Source organism: Neopelma chrysocephalum, unplaced genomic scaffold (genome assembly GCF_003984885.1).
Source record: "Neopelma chrysocephalum unplaced genomic scaffold, ASM398488v2 Primary Assembly neopelma1_65, whole genome shotgun sequence".
Taxonomy (NCBI): Eukaryota; Metazoa; Chordata; class Aves; order Passeriformes; family Pipridae; genus Neopelma; species Neopelma chrysocephalum.
Genome location: NW_020897722.1, coordinates 3,402,344 through 3,421,532, shown reverse-complemented (window position 1 = coordinate 3,421,532; position 19,189 = coordinate 3,402,344). Strand labels below are relative to the sequence as shown.

Here is a 19,189-nt window from a genome sequence, read left to right as displayed (position 1 = left end):
CTTTTCCTTATATCCAGCCTAACCCTCCCCTGTCACAGCACCAGCCATTCCCTCGGGTCCTGTCACTGGTCACAGGGAGCAGAGATTGGAGCTGCCCCTCATGTGGAAGCTGCAGACCCTGATGAGTCTCCCCTCAGCCTCCTCCAGGCTGAGCAGACCAAGTGACCTCAACCACTCCTCATATGGCCCCTCTAGACCCTTCCCCACCTCCATAGCCCTCCTTCTGATAGCTTTATATCTTGTATTGTGGTGCCCACAATCCACACCCAGGACTGGAGGTGAGGCCGCGCCAGCACGGAGCAGAGCAGGAAAGAGCCACCCAGATTTATCTCAGGTTGCCCAGAGCCTTTCTGGGGGGTTTAGTGCGCGCAGACCCCCAGAAGGTCCGCCCTGAGCAGACACAGACCTGCAGCCCTGGGACCCAGCAGGTGTCACTCGCGGGCAGCGGATGCAGCCGCTGCAGGAATGGTCCCCATTTAGTGACCTCTAGAGGCTTCAAATCCTCCCTCACAGGTTCGTAACAGTGTCAGGGTTTGTTGTTGATGATTGTGCCGAAGCTGAAGAGCAAAGTGATGCAGCAGCAACCAGGGAGAAGCCGTCCCCCGCAGCTCCTGGCAGGTCAGCCAGCTCCCCAGGTTTCCCAGACATGAAATATCCATCCCACAGAGGACTGTTAGAGCGGATCAGAGATGAAAACTAAATTAAAGACGCTGAGGGGAGCCCACAGGGCTCCTACATAAACTCTAATCTCTGCAGCTTTTACTGCTCTTAGGTCACAGAGTCTTATTCCACACGCCTCCCTCCTGCCACTGCAGGATTCTTGGATTAGAATCTGCAGGGTTGTGTTACCTGGTATTAAATCAGTTGAGGTGTGGGACCCATGTTGTCTCAAGAGATATGGCACCGTGTCACACACATCACTCAGAGACTGGTCTCCATGTCCAGCTTCACCTGCTCTTTAACCAAAATTAATTTATTTACATTGAATAGTGCTCTCTCATAACATAAAAATAAAAGCAGAAGGAATAGATTACTACCTCATTTTTTTTTAGTTCAATTAATAACAGAGAGTAAGAGTATGAAGGCATAGTGTGCCTGATCACCTGAAGAAAGGCTTCCAAATTTAGACTCTGTTAAACGGGTTAAAAATCCACTTATTAAATTATCTTTTATTTTATTAGTGAACTTTACCGGTAACTGTCATTTTATGGTTGAAGTGTCTCCTGATGAACTACTATGTGGCCTTTTTACAGTACTTACAGAAAATCATGCTCCAGACTATCTTCCCTCATTCTTGCAAGGCAACCTATTGTTTTAAATAGGATTACCCATGCAAGGCAGATTAATTCACCTACAGGAAGAAAGCCAGTGCTGGGGGCCTCATTTTAAGGAGTTCTCTGCAGAGCAGAAAAGCTCAAACTGCCCGTAGCAAGATCAGGGGAAATTTGGTTTGTTAGGGTAGCAATGGAAATCCTGAGTGAGGCTCCATCTCCAATGCAACCAGAGACAGCAGTGCCCCAACCCTGGGCTTGAGCCGCCCGCTCTGGCAGCGTAAGAGGAACAGGGCTGTGTCTTTATGCCACCTTAACCTGACCCAAGCAGGAAGAGTGAAATGGTACAGATGTGCAGGAGGTTTTGCAGCACATTTCCTCCCTCTGACCTGTGCTGCTGGCCAAAATTCAGGGTCTTGTTGGTTGACCCAGATGGGAGGAGGAGTGACAAAGGAAGGTGTTTCTGATGTGTCTCTGCTTGCAAGAATGCTCACAGCCCTTCTTTCCTAAACACAGAAGAAATCAGGCATTGAGGGCCAATTTCCTTGCTTAGAGCTCCAGACCTGCTCCTAGCATCAATGTGACCCCAAATGCTTGTATTCAGTCCAGGTTTTATATCACTGATTATTCAGGCTCTTTGAAGTTTCCGTTCCCTGCCTGTTTCAATGCTCCATCTTTCTGTCTCTTCCTCCACCTGAACTGTAGAGTCCATCCACATGTGACCTTCTTTCCTTTTAATATCCTACCCCAAACTGTCCTCCCAGAGCCTTCAGGTTCTTGAGTAATCTTATAATGTGGGTGGAAATAGACTTAATGTCTCCTTCAGCTACCCTAAATAAAGGAATGCAGTTAAACCTACTGATTTCAAGAAGGTTTAACCCAACCTCTAAAAATAAAAGCCTAATGGAGTGTTGCCCTGAGGTTTTCATTTCAGTGAAGACGTCTCAAGAAAATGCTGTGAAGTTCGTAAGTAATGGCATAGAAATAATAGAAGTAGAAATAGAAACAAACTCAAAATACACAGAATATTTTGCAAAAGACGTCAATGGATACGAAAGAGGTTTTCTTCCTCCACTAACAAGGGTAACACATAATATTGCAGCTTTCAGTCCAAAGATTCAGTTGTGGCCTGAAAAGTTAAAGTAACACTCTTCATTTAAGTTGCTGAAAAGGAGAAGTAAAAAGCACAACTTCAAAAAACAACAAAGCAAAGAGCCTGCCCCAGAGGCTGGGATCATTTTTCCTGCTCTGTGTGCTAACTTTTGAAAACTCAGGGTCTCACCTGAATGGTCAGTGGTACTGTAGTAATGTGCAAACACACTGTCCATAGGTGTGTGAGGTGGCACAGAGTGGCCTTCAAGAAGGTCAAGAGACGAGGATTTACCTAAATGGTCCTGCCCCCATTGAAACTGATGACAAAGCACCCAGTGCTTTTAATAAAGGATCAAACCTTTGGTGGTTTGTGGACCAAATACGGTTCTGAAACATGTGGTTTGGCACAGGGTGACTCTTGGCTCCAAAACACTCATTTCAACCTGATGTCTTCCCACCAGCACAGGTTAAGGAGCTGCAGCCATCAAGGAGAGAGAAATCATGAGCTACTGGCACTTCAAGAACTCAAAAGAGAGATGCATGTTTTATCAGCCAGTAATTTGGAGAAAAGGTATTGTCCCAGGTTGCTTGATCCAGTCAGTTATTTTTAATTGTATGAACAGTTTGGTGTGGTGAGAGCAGGGTGGCTGCTGAGCTCTCAACCTAATTCATCTAAAATTGTGCTTGCAGTGGAAACCAGACTCAGGCATTGAACAGGATAAGAAAAGGGTATGGAGTTTGCAATCTCTTCCATGGCCAGAATTCCTCAGGAAAATGGTGAATTGCCTTGCAGAGATAATAATACCTAGGGATTGACATGGCAAAAGCAGTTGAGAGAATTAACCTGTGATTGCAAGCAGATTGCTTGCTCTGTGTTATTACAGAGCCATTTTCCTTTGTCAACCTCAAAACACTTTGCAGAGGAGATCACTTACCAATGATTAATAGTTTAGTATGTACATAGTTCTTTTCTCCTTCACAGCACTTGAGTGTTGATGCATCTTCATGCTCCTCTGATAAAATATGTAAGGTAATGTTATGATTATCTTTTCAAGTGGAGAAATTTGAGCCCCGGGTTTAGGACTGGGGAAGGGGGGGATTCCTCCCTCCTCCTTTGGTCCCATCTTGCTTGTATCTGGTGTCAGTTACAAAAGAACCTTATTTTATAGGTCTTTGATCAGCCTGCTGGTTAGCTAAATATATACCTGTGGGGAGATAATTACATGCTATCAGTAGTAAAGTGTACTAAAATAATGTACGTTAATTAAAACACTTGCAAAACCAAAGCAGGAATTTTCACAGAGATAAATCTGATGCAGCAACAGCTGTATCTGAGGCTGCTTCCCAGAGACAAACATGGAAATAAAACCAGAGACCAGTAAAAACCAGTTTCCTCATGCTAAAAAGAGGAAAGACATGTACCCACAGGGAAGGGCACGATGGTGTCAGTCCAGAAAGGCAGAGCTGAACACACCTTCCATCTGTGCAGGCAGATCTGCCTCCCTGAGCAGGGGGAAGGTTGGTGTGATGAATCCCATCTCATCCATGTGTCTGTTTGGCTGAGTGTGAGTGGCCCAGCAGGAGGGCTGTACAAACGGGCCTCATGTTATCGGGGGAGAATTTGGAGACTAATTAAATAGTGTGACAGAGGCTTAAAAAAATCACCTTGTTACTATCTTTGAATCTACTGTCAGTTCCTCCAGCACAATCCTTGTACTTTTCCTCTCTTCCCACATTTATATCTGATGAAAATGCTCAGCACTTCCATAGCCTTGCATGGAAATTGTCTCTCTGACCTTCCCAGCTAAAGCAGTCAATGGCTGTTCTCCCTCTCCTGCTTTGTGTTTTGGAAGAAGATCAGTTGCTGACCTGAGTCTTACTCAGACCAGAGGCACTGGTGGTTTTGGGTATTATTGTCTCCACAGCCCTGTGGCATCTGTTGATGATGTTTCCTGCAGATCTCAGACCACAACCAGCCTCCAGTTCAACCCAGCACGTCTCCCCACTGAGCACTGGAAGGGTTTGTATCCCAGGCTTTCTGTTTCTTCCTGACAGCTGCAGTCACTTCATCTGTGACAGCAAGGTGACACGAGACTGAAGCAAGTGCTCAGGAGCCAAGAAGCACAACTGCCCTGGTGAGGCCTCAGTGTTTTACCAGTGAGTGAGATAAACATCTTCTTGGAAGACATACAGGAATCAGAAGATTTGTGGGGCTGCAGAGGGAGAGCCACAGCTCAGCCCCAGCCAGGCACATGTAACCCAGGCCTTCCAGAGAGTTAGTCCATGCCTCTTTCTCCAGTCCATGGATGCAGTTACCATTGGGATTCATGGCTGTGTTGATTAGTTGGTGACTGAGTTGGTGAGATTCCTGCTGCTCCATCTGTCCTCCCTTTTCCCAGTGCTCTGTGGTGCAGTGGATGCACAGGTGTCTGTTTGCATCATTCTCTCCTGGCACAGATCCCTGTGGTTTTGTTGTCACACTTCACTTACAAATAGCGATCCTTTGCACTCTCTCCCCAGTCTGCTCCAGATCAAATTCTAGCTCTTTCCAAGGTAGTGAAAGTGGCATAACAGATCTGTCTAATCAGGCTTGCCCAGTGGCCATGTTATCCTACACCTCCTAAAGCCGGGGTGAGAGGGAGATTCCTCTCTAAAGATCAGCTAAAAGTCGGGTGGGATTTCAGCCATGCAACTCTGACATTCAGGCGGAGCACGTGGGCACCCCCTTCCCTCTCCTGCTCTGCAGCTGAGCTGGGAGGGATCACAGGGGACCAGGACAGGGGAGCCAAGCTGCAGCAGGAAGCATTCAAATGTATTTCATTTCAGGGTGACCTTTAACAGGTGTGGATTTACTGATTGGGAGGGGAGAGGGAAGTAAGCAAGGGATTAAGGGGACTTTACCCTCCCTCTACTTTAAGCACCAGCTTGCACAGCATTCCAGTACTGTGAGATGCAATTTGTGGCTGTGTGGCTTTATATTTTTTACCTCCTGGGTCCCGGGCAGGGTCGTGGCTGTCCCTGGGCTTTAGCACTGCTGGGCATTCAGTGGAAGGTGTGTTGTCCTGCCAAGTGTCTCAGATATAAACCTGGGGAGCGGTTTGGGGGAGAAAAATCATCCTCTTCTCTTCAGCGCAAGAATTGGCATTTAACTTATAGTGGAATTGCACAGTTCAGGCAAACACAAGGTGTGTGATATATTCCCTGGGTGACTTTGCCTGGGGATCTTCTCTTCCTGATCCAGTGCTGCTGTGTGTTGTTGAAAAGCTGCTTTCCTCTAACCCAGCGCTTGCTGCAGTTCAGTGATGGATTAAAGCAACTCTTCATTTTCCTTATCCCTCTCTGAGGGGAATTGTAGAGTTTAATTAATGACATTTTGTAAAACATGATGAGATTCTTGGATGATAAATGCTACACAAATGTAGAGTATTTTTTAATGAGCACTGTATGACGGCTGCAACTAAACGCTTGTTTAATCAAACTGATCAGTGCTGCAAAAAAATCCTCGCCCTGCTGCTATCAAACAGAAATCAAGCACTCTGTCTTTCATGGGCTATTGGTTTTGAGGATCCCAAGGCATTTTTCAAAACTTTAGCAAAATAAAAAGGCAAGGAGGATATTGATATATCTATATTTTATGTAACTTTCCCTTTATGTGTGCAGTTTAGATTATATAACAAACCCCTTGGCAACAGAGAAGGGAAAGATCAGTTAATGGTGTGGCAGGATGTGTCCCAGCTCTAGTTTTACCTGGCCATGTCAGACACCAGACTTCTGGCACTCTGTATTTTATGTTTTACAAGTTTCCTACAGCTGTAGGTGTGTCTAATTAGCCTGGCTGCAGCTTCTCCGGGGCTCCCTCCTGAGCAAACGAGGTTAAAATGAACTCTGAGAATGTTGGTCTTTGTCACACTCTGCAAGATAAACCTTCTCAGGGAACTAGAGGTAGTTTCCATACTGGAAAGGTGTAAGGACAAGCACAGTGACATTTCTTTTGCTGGAATTCAGTCAGGAAAAGAAAGAGTAATTTCTTGAGCTAAAAGACTTGCCTTGGGCTACTAGGGGAGTAGAACTTCAGCTGTACACTTCCTCCAGAAAGCTGCTTCTCCTGCTTTTGGAATGCTGAAGTGTCAGATCACCAATAAACAAAGGAGAGGTATGACTTGAAGCAGCACTTAGAGCAAAGCCTGGAAGGAGCAGTCTACAGATTTCCATCCAGTGATGACACAGCCCAGTCCTACAGCCTTTGGGATCCAAGGATGCTCTCAGCAGAGGTTACTACGACTTCTGGCACTGGTGGTGTGAGACTGAAATGGTGGCAGCAGTCAGATCACCTCTGTGCTTCATCTGCACTGCTGTTTCCTTAAAGCTGTTGCTTTGCAAAATTTGCCTTTTCTGGACCTTTTATAATCTCTGCTGCTTTTGGCCAGATGGATTTTTCCTTAAGGGGAGAAGAACAGGAGGAGAATGGCCTCTGTATAGATATTGGCTGCCTGTGCTGGGAAGGAAAATGAAGGCAAAAGAAATGAGCTGTTGAACCCATGGTGTTGTGAGAGGGATGAGTGAGACATTTTAGGGAATAACCAACCAATCAGCCAATCTCACAAGCAATTTGTCTTTCCTCATTATAAGGCAACACCATAGTGGGAGAAATGCAGAGCCATTCTTCAGAAGATTTATTGCCCTGTAGCATCTGCGCGAGAAAACTCCAAGTGCTGAGTAGAGCAGGAAATTGGAAGTAGATTGCACAACCTGCAATTCAACAAAGTTCTTGGATCTTCTGTGGAAAGAGAGCGCCAGAGTTTCAAAGCTGGCTCTGTCCCATCAGGCTTTCTCGGTCCTGAGAGAGGAACCAGTGTGGGTTTGATGAGAGCTGATGGAGGCTTTCTCATTTACTGGTCTAGCTAATAAGAGCATCCCAGAGTGCTGCTTTAACCAGAACGGAGGGAAATACTTCCCAGTGCTGTGATGGATCTAACTGTGCCTACAATTAGTGAACCAAATGCACTGCTGTGAACTACTGGAGTTTACAGGACCTCTGACAAGAGAGGGGTGCCTGTGTTCCCTGCTGTGAACATAACTCTTTACAGCCCTCTGTATGTACAGCATTTTCTCAGAAACCAGCCTCAGGGACAATTATACATTAATAGCTACTTCTTTCAGAAGCAGCCAGCCCTGCTCCTGAGAAACAGCTATTTTCAGGCAGTCTTGTTCCTGAGGAACTGCTATTTTTAGTGGGTTCTATTTCTGAGGCAAAAAAAAGAAGAAGAAGCCATTTCTGTATCCCTCCACCATGGCCCAGACCCACTGGCTGTGGTTGACTTGCATTTTGCAATAAACATTTCCTCTTTACATCTCAGTAGCCTGAAGAAAGTGGTTCTCCAGCCATTACAGAGAGCAGCAATCTGAGCTGGGGATAATTATGCAGGGAGGGCTTGTGGGAGGCAAAGCCGTGCTCACATACTATAGATTCCATTAGAAGGAGTAGGGAGATGTAATGGGGCTCTCCTGGGAGATGCAGGACTTTTAGATACCTAATTTGGAAGTCCGTTCTGGTATCCATTTTCAACATCCCAAGAGTAATGATTAATCCTGTACTCCAGGTTTCTCTGAATCAGTTTGTAGCTGTAGTAAATATGGGCTGAACACAATAACGTCACTGGTGCTCTGGGTAAATGACTTGAAGCAAGAGAAGCTCAGGGTCTGTGGCCATTAACTCACTGTGCACTCATCTGGCAGCGATTGCGACTCAGGAATCTGCCACTGAGATAAAAGAGGCTCCGTCAGAGCTGAGGAATGTGGTGTTTTGCAATATAAGTATCTAATATGCTGAAGGCCCCATAAACGCACCCCAGCAATGCCGTGTTCTCATTCCTGCAGCATCCCAACAGCATGGACCCGGAGATCTTCCGTATGTTCTTGCGGCCATGGCCTTTCAAGGGGCATTTGGGAGATGTAACCACATGAAAATTCCAGTAATACCTTTTTGTTATTCGCAGATTTAATGCAAATGCTGTGTCCTGACACAAGGGTGAAGTGACTCTCACCATGCTGATGCTGTCCTGAATTTCAGCAGCGCCCGTGCAAAGTTCATCTCAGGTGTGTTATGATCTTTTCCCTACAGCTGCTTCTGCCTCTGGTAACTGTGTGGGGGAAGATAGCAAATTTGGATTAATTTTGTTGCCCAGAGAGCTTGTGGATGCCTCATCCCTGGAAGTGTTCAAGGCCAATTTGGACAGGGCTAGGAGCAACCTGGCCAAGTGGAAGGTGTCCCTGCCCATGGTGGTGAGTGGAACAAGATGGTCAAGGTCTCTTCAACCCAAACCATTCTGTGATTCTATGAAAAGTGGCATCAGCAATGAATATACACTGGAACCATGGCTTGTATATATTAGTAGATCTTTTCTTGGCAGGGTGTTGCTATCTGGATTCAACAGAATCAGCAGCTTTAGTCTTTGAACAGGGTCATGGCAGTACTGAAAAAAAGCCACCCATCCTTGCTCTGGCACTGTTTGCTCAGGGGCTGCTCTCGAAGACTCTGGTGTGTGTGTGTGTGTGGTCTGAAGGTCACTCTTTCTGGGGGAGAGGCTCTTCTTTCCTGTCTGAGTGAGAAGGGGAGGCTGTTAGCAGTTCAGCCTTGTAAGCAGTTTCCCTTCTCTCTTGTGCAGGCAATACTGATGAAGTTGGTCTGTAAGTGAAGATTATTTATCTTGTTTTTAACCCTCTGCAGGAGAAGAACTCGGTTGTGCTTGTCCTGCAAAATCAGACACTCCTCCCGCCCCTCTTTTTATAAAATATTCTTCGTATCCTCCCATCTCCAAGAAAAGTCATTATCTCTGGATAGTTTCTTGAAACCCAATTGCCTTTATATTCTGGTCATAAGCAGAGCATTGTTCAAAGTGGGAGTGAGTCGTGGCTGCTTTTATCACAACGAGAACCCATTATTGGCACTTTTCCCTTTTTACTGCTTCACTAGAGAAAGGCGGGCGAAAAATGGGACAGAAATCTAGGAAATGAAGGGTAATTTACAGTTCACAAAGGAGCAGTAAAAATTAATTAGCTGTCTGAAGATCCATTCCAACCTGGGCCTGGAGTTCGTGCCAGCTCTCTGTGTTGCATAAACTGGCTGTGCTGTGCTAGGCTGCTGAGATCAGGCTTGTGCTGTGAAATTGAGGCTCGTTGCTGAGGTAGAAGTCCTTTAGGGCATGCAAAATGTGTATACACACCTAATTTGGTGTGCCAAAGAGACATGATGCTGCATATAACTCAGGCCATTACATGCTCAACTGGCTACTTAAGGTGTTCACTATTAGTTGTCACAGTAACTGCTCATGTAAATTACTGATGCAGTTATTCACGTAATTTAACACTGAGCTCCTTTGAAAATCCAGGCCTAATTCCTCCTCTTTTTCCCTGATGGTGTCTGCATGAATGAAACACACTTTACACACCATATCCATATGGTCCAGTTCCAAAAGGGGACAGAGCCCCAGAAGGATCAGGGAGGTGACAAGACACTGGCCCAGCTGGGCTCTGGGCCAGTTTGGTCGTGCTGTGGGATGCAGGAACTGAGCAACTCCAGCATCTTGCCAATCATGTTGCCAGCCCTCCAGTCAAGCCTGAGATCCCCACCTGGAGAAAGAACTTCACAAATCAGAAATGTCCTAAATTGGATCCTTTTTTGGTGCATAATTTTCAAAACTGTAATTTCCATTTGAGAACTATTTGTCCTGATCCTGAGCGTCAGCTGAACTCATTTTTTTTCCCTGTAGTTTAATTTAGGCAGCAGATGCCATCAGAATGTTAATGCCTTCTTAATTCTCACCTACATGCTTTTATTCTTATTAATTTTGTTATCTGGGGCTTTAATATTCTATTTTTTTCCAGCTTTGATCAGTTGAAATAATTTGATGGCAGCATTTCAACAGGGCTTGCACTGGGGAAGTGTGTAATGGTGCATCACCAGTGTGTGTTGCCGTGTATCCTGCAGCGTGCTCAGCTGTTGTACTGCGAGAGCATGAATCATGTGATGGTTTTAGGTGATTATAGATGAGGCCTCACTTATCCCTGCTGTGAACAACTAGAGAGGGAAGAAGCTTTAAGGGCAGTTTCCCTGGTTCGGGATTTCGCCCGGTGCAATCAAGGGTCGGCGATCCAGGAGTGTGATCCCAGCCTGTGGAAGTGTAACTGAGCTTGCACTCAACGTGCTTGGACAGCTGCCCGGGCACAGCGGATGCTTTCAGTCAGCACCCTTAAACCACTGGTATGGGGAGGCGATGGAGGTGTCCCCACAGCACTCCCTGCTCCCAGCTCAGGAGCTCAGGGATGGCCCTTCGTGAACAAGAGCCAAGGGGAGTGGGGCAGAGATCATTCCCAGCTGGGATGAAGTGCTGGAGGATGTCTCCTCTCAGGACCAGAGGGCAGCAGGAGCTCTTTGCAGAGAGGCAGGGGTGGATGGGTTCATTGTTGCTCCCCAGGCGATGCCAGATCCAACTGCACAGGACTGTCTTTCTTACTTGGGTGCTGGGAGGCAGCAGGTTTGGCTGCTGAGACAGATTTAGTGAATGTCACCAAGGAAGGGATGTTCCAAGCTGTCTAGAAGTAACAAAAATAAAGTTAAGGATTGACAGAGAGAATGAACGGTTTTACTAATTTGATCAAAACACTTCTTAAAGAAAGAGGAAGAGAAATGCCCAAATCCCAGACAGTTTCCCTCCCTCCTGTCAGCATACAGAGGCGAGGCCTCAACAAACTTTACTACCTACTTTGGTACAACTTTAACAGGTAAAGAAGTTGTTTTTCCCAGCAAAGGGTGAGAATGACCCAAATTTACCTACCAGGAAGAGGTAGACAGGAGAAAGGAACTATTTGACCATTTACATTATGATAAAACTCTGCTCTTAATGCACTCACAGGTGGGTTTGAGGCAAGCAGCTGGAAGGTTCCTTTATCACAACTGAAAGATACAAGATGAGGTTTTTCTAGAGAGACTGTTCCCATCATGAGGGAAAAGACAGAAGAGAAGGAAAGGGGTGCAGATGAATCAACATTTTCCTGTGTTTCTTCTCAAGCCCAGTTTCTACAGTGAGTTCTCACGTGTGCATACTTAGTGCTCCCAATTGGCTTTTTCTACCCTTAAACTCCCCAGTGTGTCCTAACAAATCTGAGTCTGTGTGTTTGCAAATATACCCTTTCCTAATGCACTGCCAAACATGTCTGAGTCCCACCCCAGATGTGCCCTGTATGGGCTGTTATGAATAACTGGCTGGTCTGTGAGGGGCTATGCACCGGATCTGTGCCCCAAGCCAGGCAGATTCCAGCCAGCACTATGTGCTATGAAGTGCTGATGGTGTTTGTTGGAGCAGTGACTCCAGACCAGAGCTTGCTCGTGTCTGGGCAGTCTGAAGGGTGACTGAAATGGTAACGAGCTTGTGAAGGAAAATCTCTGCATTCAACAAAAGACTGCACAAGGCAGGGGCCTGGGTAACAGCTGCATCCAGCAGTGTGGTGGAAAAAATCCAAGCAGGGTGCAACTGTGGCTTTCACTTGGGCAGATGGAGTCCAGCTGCTGATGGGATCAGGGATGGGACAGCATCCCCTGGAAAGCTGGGATTAAGATACACAAGCGGTGCATGCAAATTAGGCATGAGATTATGCACACGAGAAGCACCACGATCTTCTGGTATTTTGGTTGGCTTCCAGGTTCGGATTTGGAGCCCTTTATTTCTGGTGCATGAAGGCAGCAGCTGATGTGCTGAGCCTCAAAAGATGCCTCTGCCCCCGACGTCCGGATTCCAGCACGGCCCAGTGCAATGGCAGCCACACACTCAGCACAGGCTGTTCCCCCCCCTCCATACCCCCTCCACGGGAAAGTGGATCCTTCTGCAAACCATTCCCAGCTTGGATAGAGATGCCAGAGGACAGAGTTCCAGAGGCCAGGTCCTTCCACAGGCTTTGCCCTGTCCATCACCCATTAAGAGATGATAGCTTTCTGGCTGATGCGACCTGCTGCATGACACATCGGACATTGTGTGTAGGACTTGAAGAGGTCGATGAGAGCTTTCTGAATCATTCATTGCCCGCTGAAGTAGGTGAGTGACTGCTGTTGTCCTTATCCTTTTAGAGAAGGATCCTCAAGCACAAACAGGTTAAGAGATTTAGTGAAGGTCCCAAAGGAGGAAGCATCACAGCTCAGAAATAGTGACTGGTCCCATGCTCAGACAATTATTCTTCACTTGTTTCTCTCTGAAAATCATGTACTAAGCTTTAGTATTATTAGGGCTGGTCAGCTCATGCAGCACAAACACCATAATGTGAATTTAGTATTTTCCACTGTTTTTTTGGTAGTCCATGAATCAGTCCCAGTTCACCAGTTTCTGCTGTGCCTCCATGATAAGCTTTCTCTCTTGGTCAGTGTTATGTGTGCTTGGTTCATTCAGTTCACATGGGGTTTTTTTTTGATCTTGTTCTGAGGAACAAGTCTCTTTTTAAAAACAAGGAAATCCTAAATCTTAGATTGCTGCTAACATTCCCTGGGGCTGCGTGGAAGGATTTGTTCTTTAGGCTTCCTGAATGGTTTCTTGATTTGCAGGACCTCTCGCCCCAGTCACGAACAATGTTGTTATTTGTGTCTTTATTGCATCCAGACACTGACTTGGGCACCAGTGGTGCAGGTGCTGGACGAACACTGTGGTATTTGTCCTCAACTGGGTGGTCCTTGTCCTAAGGAACTTATGAGATCAGGGTTTGCAGTGTGCTGCAGGTCAGATCTGTCTTCATCCTTCTGGCTCTAGTGCAATGGTGAGAGGTAAATAGTAGAAAAAACAGAGTGGAAAGAAGGTCTTCTGCCTAAGACGTCCATCTGAGGTAATCCTGGGATAGTGGGGAATTGAGGAATTCATATATATACACTGGTAAATATGTATAAATGAGGGATCTGAAGAGACTTTCGGTCTGTTTGGGAACAACTGCAATTCCTGCTAAATAAGACAGCAATTCATGTGGCAACTAGGGTGGTCTTGATTTTTAACCAATAAAAGAACCAGACTCTTGATCCCTGGATTTTTCTGCAGTATCTGTTTCTTTCTTCTTCTTTTTCCTTTTCCCAGCCAAATGCTCAAACATACCCAGAAAAGCCTGTTCTTTTCCCAGCTGGCTGCATCTCAGCAGAGAGAATCTGTGGCCCTCTCCCATTTCAGGCCCATTTGACCTTGCCTTGTAACCAGATGTTTCACTGGAGAACGTACACTTGGGAGAGCCTGGGTTGCATTCAGCTGCTGGTGAACTCTCTGCCTCGGTCAAGCGGCTGTAAACAAAACCAGCCCAAGAAAAACAAAACTTTTTCTAAACTGGGTTGGCCAGGGACAGAACTGAATCCAGAGATGCAGATAGCCATTAGCGTGTTGATGAGGCTGCAGAGAGAAACTCATCTGCCATTCCCGATCTTCAGCCATGGGTTTCACTGAGCTGAGGGACAACAGCAACAACTATTGTTCCCCTGGTTTCCAGGAGTGTGGAGATGCGTGACACACAGACCCCTTCCAGTGCTGCCCAAGGCACGTCGTACTGTTTGCAGCTGTCCATGCATTTGAGTGAATTCTTGGCCAAGAGCATTTAGAAACTGGTGGCTTGGTGGCATGAAAGTCTCAGAAGAAGGACACGCAAGAACGCCACAGGAAAATGATGCATCAAGGACATCCTGTTTTTTTGAGAGGCATGTTGGGATTATTCCCCTGGGGTTTGTAGACGGGCTTTCTGCAGAAATGGTCGTATCTTCCACACTCGATTGGGAGAAGCTGTGAGCAATTTCATCTGGGGTTCAAACTACAGCAGGAGTTTAGACTGTCAGAACATTTTTCTTCAAATTTGGGAAGTGGCCAACCCTCAGAGTTCCCATTTTGCACAAGGTGCAGTGGGATGCTCATTAGCTTAGATGTGGTGAGAGCCTCACTGGCAAGATGGGCTCTATAACAGCATGGGGTCCCCTCGTCCTGTAGTGAGAAGTTACAGGAGTTGGAGGCAACTTGGTTTGGACCTGGGATTCAGATCTGAGAAGGCTTTTTCCATTTGAGTTGTGCTTGGCCAGGTTAGAGGACAGAGGCAAGATTTGCCCCATTATCTCTGAATGGAATCAGATCCTGAGCCAGAGCCATTCTCCAGTGAAAGGGTGTGTTATGCCGAGTGGAAATCCCTGGGAGAGAGATTTCTTGGCACACTGATCACTGCAGTATGAGGGAGGATGGAGGCCTGTGACTGAGCACTGTACACACAGAATTGTGTTGATATCCACATCAGTGATTTCTCCTCCACAAGGGTCAGGCTTGCCCATCCCTGAACATCTGCTACCACTCAGCAGACATCCACCACTGTGTTGTTTATCCAATATTCAGTATTCCCTCAGAGGAAAATTTGCCATCTTCTGTGCCTATTTGTATACTACTCCACTTTCAACAGCCAAGTACCAGCTTGCTGTAGGAAATGTTGAGGTGACGTGGCTGCAGTTTCTCCTCTGATCTATCTCTGGCCCATAAATCATTTTTAATAACCAGAGTGCTCTTAATGCAGCAGTTCTAATGTGGGCTAGATCTGTTTAACCTAATCTGAGTATTAAAGCTGGTCACAGTGATATCTGAGCACCTGTGACTTCCTCAGACCAGCTAGAATTCAGGACTGAGAAGCCAATGGCTTTTCCTGTCCACGGTGTACTGGCACATCCCTCTTGGAGTGATTAATCCCTTCCAGGCATTAGGGTCAGTTACACCAAGGTAAGAAGTGATGAATGGGGCCATAGGGCAGATACTCCTTTCAGATTCCCAAATAAGAGAGTTTTCAGACTTTCCAGACCTTGGCTTCAGCATCTCAGGGAGACATTTTTCCTTTGCAAGAAGCTCTTGGGGTTGCATTGCTGAGCCAGCTGGGCACAAGGAGAGAGCTGAAGAGAGGAAGGGATCTGCTAACACTGTTTTGCCCTCTGTGCTTAGAGCGACACTTCCCTATGTTTTAAACATCCGCTTCATCATTCCTGCTGTCCGATATCCCACTATGGCCCCAGCAAGAGCTATTTTAATCCCTCATCATTCATCAGGAGCCCCTTCCTGTTCCCTTTCTATCTGCTCCTGCCTGGATGTATGTGCATCTCTCCGCTGCAAAATCCCCCGTGGTAGCTGTTGTCGGAAAGGTCACCCAGGGATATTCACAAACAGCAGGTGTAAAATTAACAACTGGTGTGATTCCAATCATCTGGCAGGAAGGAAAACATTGGACAATAGGTAGAGCCAGGGTAAAGTTTCCAGCTGAAGGCTCATTGCCCGATATAGGATGGCAGATTGGTGGGCTGGGAACTCTCCTAAGAATGTGAAACCGATATGGTATTAGCAGCCCCCCTGCCCCTCCAACACGATTGTTTTCAGCTTGCTCAAAAATATTTGGAAATGTTACCGAGCAGGACGTGTGGGTGAGAAGGCATCTTCCAGCCAATCAGCCGAGTACATTGCAGCCCTCCCCTTGAATTTCAAGCTTTTGTTTTCCCTGATGGAAGGGAAGGTGAATCCTCCACGATTAATTTAGGGATATTAAAGCATTTTGGATGAGTTCCTGCAGCACACTAACAAGTGGTGCTCTCAAGGATTGCGGAAATTGCGGAGAGATGGCAAGATAGATGGGTGGATATACGTGATCGATACGGATTCTGACACCTTATCATTTTTGTTAGTGGAACTGATTTTAGCTGTGTGAAACAACGGGAGTTTCACTCGATAATGGCATCTGGGTGGTACAAATCTTCTGGGGGCGTGAATGGAATGGTAGATCCTGTTAGACCTTGACTAATGTCAGCAACCAGAACGGCGGCTTGAGTCTAGAAGCACGAGAGTAAGATTTACTGTGCTGTGGATGTATCCAAGGAAAGTTGGCAGCACTGAACGCAGTGAAGACAATGGAGAATGGCAAAGGTTGTTGAGAAGTTTGGTTTAAACCATGGTGAGCTGAGTTGTTCTGCAAGTATTGAAGTGAGTGCCGTAGATGGTCCCAGTGTGGAGAAAGAGTTCGGCCAGAGCTTTTAATTAACACACAGCCCTTCCTTTGCTGGAGTTCATCACAGAATTCTGGTTTTTATGGAATAAAAATAAATGTATGGGGATTGCTGCACCTCACGAGTGCTACATCAGTGCCTACAGCTCTCCAGCTTCTTTAATCTCCTCTGCCTCTCTCCTTCCCCACTCTCAAAGCTCTCAGTGTGACATAACATCCTTTAGAAAAATATTACCACGTCACAACCAGAATTTGTAGGCTCCTGCCCAGCTCACACAGCGTCCCATCCTCTGCGTGAAAACTTTGGTACAAACTCTGTCCACCACCACAATAATTAGTCCTGAAACAGTTCTCTTGCGGGTCTCTGAGCCTACGTAGGGATCCCATTGCTCTCGCTTAGCAGGGATCTCACACGTGGACTGTGCTGACAGAGGGCGCTGGGGCTGAGAGGGGGTCTGATAACGTGGCACACCCCTGACATACGTTGTCAGCAGCATTGTCATCGCCAGCGAGAGCGAGGGGGAGGACTGGAATTCTCCCGTTCAATTGGGCGAATTTGATACCTTCTCGTTCTTGTGTCCTCGTGGCTCGGCCACTTGACATTTCTAAACATTCTCAAGCAAGTTCACTGGAAAACTATCCCATGTCAGGAGCTGGTGATGTCAAGGCTAATAACAGTCCTGGGGTCAAATCCTGCTGATCCTTCAGGCAAGGACCTCAAGATTTGGCTCCAAGTCAACAACAAGGTCTGTCACGTCAACGATGGCTTATTATGAATCCCAGCGCAAGCCTTTCCCAAACAAAGTGCTTTCGTTTGGTTTTCCGTGCAGGAAAAGGTTAGCAGTTTCCAAAGGCGGGTTCTCCCTTCCTTGTGTGGAGCGGAGAGCAAAACTGGTGAGCTTGGAACAGGCAACAGCACTTTGCCTTAGAGCAGGAGACAGGGACAGTGATAAATCTTTATCTGGGAAATTCTTCTCTTCCCCTCTGGAACGGTACAAGCTGATTGTTTTCATCTCTAGAGATTCTGTTGTTTTTTGGTTTTTTTTTCTCTCTGTCCCTTTCCATCATTTGGATGTAACAATACCACTGGGCTGCCTTTGTTAACGTCACAATGGACCTCAGAAAGTGGGAACGAGCCATATTGGGAAAGGCACGGCTGGATGTCAGGGAAGGAGATAGCAGGGATCCTACTGGCTTACACTTGTGCTGCACTGAAAAAAAGGAATTGTACATTGACATTCCCTTTGCTATTACTTTATAATCCTGGCACTGCGTTGAGGATGATGCCACTGGAATGGTGTCCAAAATGATAATTATAACCGCTTCCTATTTTTAATTTCCCCTTAATAAGGGACACAGTGGTCATCATCCTAACAATAATGATTCTGCTCTGCCCTTCCAGATGTCAGAACATTATAAAGCATGGATTAACAAACACTGATGTCTCTCTACAGACCGTTATTCCGAACTGAAAACTTCTGTGCAACCCAGCCAAAACACACATCAGCAGGTACAGACCTGAGCACTACAGAAAATGCTGCACCTGCTTTGCTGCTGGCCTCATTTTACAAGGGAGTGTTTGAATTATGGAGAAATAAGGTGACTCGCTCCAAGTCCCTTGGTGAGTCAGTGGAAGAGAACAGATTCAGCTGTTCACATCTCCCCATTTTTCACTGTCAAATGACCTTTTTTTTTTTTTTGCTATATATTAGAAGGCATTTGACATGAGGTTCCTAAATATGTAAGCTGACGTTCAGAATTGCTGAGTCCTCACTATTTGCCCTCCGGGCAGTACCTAAACAAGATATCCATGGGGAAAGCTGTCTTTTCTTGAATATCAGCAACCACTAATAGTTATTCTTCTTTATAGACTCATCTATGTTTCTGCAGGTGGACTCAAGCTCTGCACACCCATCCTATGCACACATAATTAGCACAAGAAAAGGACCACAGTAGATAGCCCTGCTCTTAACAACATGACTATTTCACACACTGTTTCCCTCTTAAAAACCTGCCTGATGATAGGAAATGCTTTGACTGGGAGGGTTTGAACTATGGTTGTCAAAAGTCTTAGCTAAGGGAAAGTTGGATCATGTGGTCGGCTGTGTGACGCTGCTTCTGAACAGCTCTTGACTCCAGAGAGATTGGGTTTCTCATTTTGCAAAGCACTTGTCTTCTGCTGGCTTCTAGGAAGTTTCTGTGGGATCTCTCTCCATTCAAGGTCAGATTTCACGTATCTCCTGAGATCCTAGAACCAGGGATCTGTGCTAGAGGAGCAGGAAGGAGAAGACTATATGAGGTCAGGAACATCTGAGCAAAACAGCCTTTATGGCTAAGACAGCAATTCCAATTATCCAGCACTTAGGCATCAAGAAGATTCAGATAAGAGGTCTCAGATTTAGCTCCTCTCTTCTCTCTGCAAGTTAATGTACCACTTTTCTTCCTTTTTTTTTTTTAAGCAGACAATCAAATCTGTGATAGCAAATTTCAAGTTAAAAGGAAAAGATTGTCTCTGTAGAGAATGGAAAGAACCATTTTGGCTCTCGGGTGAGTTTTGTGATCCACCTGAAGCACGAGTAGCTGTCATTACATACACATTAAAGAGAGGCTGGGGAGCTTGTTGCAGGAGTAGCTGGATAAATTCCTATCATTTTTTAATAAAATTTTCTGAGTCCATCATACATACCAAAAAGAGCTCCTGTATGCTTCCATCAGGCTATTTATACCCTGAAAATGCAGGAACCTCCTTTCTGACTTCTGTCTTAAATCTGAGAAGAGTCAACTGGAAATCATATAGTTCC

General features: G+C 46.0%; 1 long non-coding RNA gene across 1 annotated transcript; it reads left to right on the top strand.

The window, feature by feature from the left end:
* Window positions 1-17,550: 17,550 nt before the first annotated feature.
* On the top strand, window positions 17,551-18,340 carry LOC113967846. The gene is made up of 3 exons (XR_003534300.1): window positions 17,551-17,615; window positions 17,843-17,898; window positions 18,279-18,340. It is a non-coding gene; the product is annotated as an uncharacterized LOC113967846 (long non-coding RNA).
* Window positions 18,341-19,189: the final 849 nt, after the last annotated feature.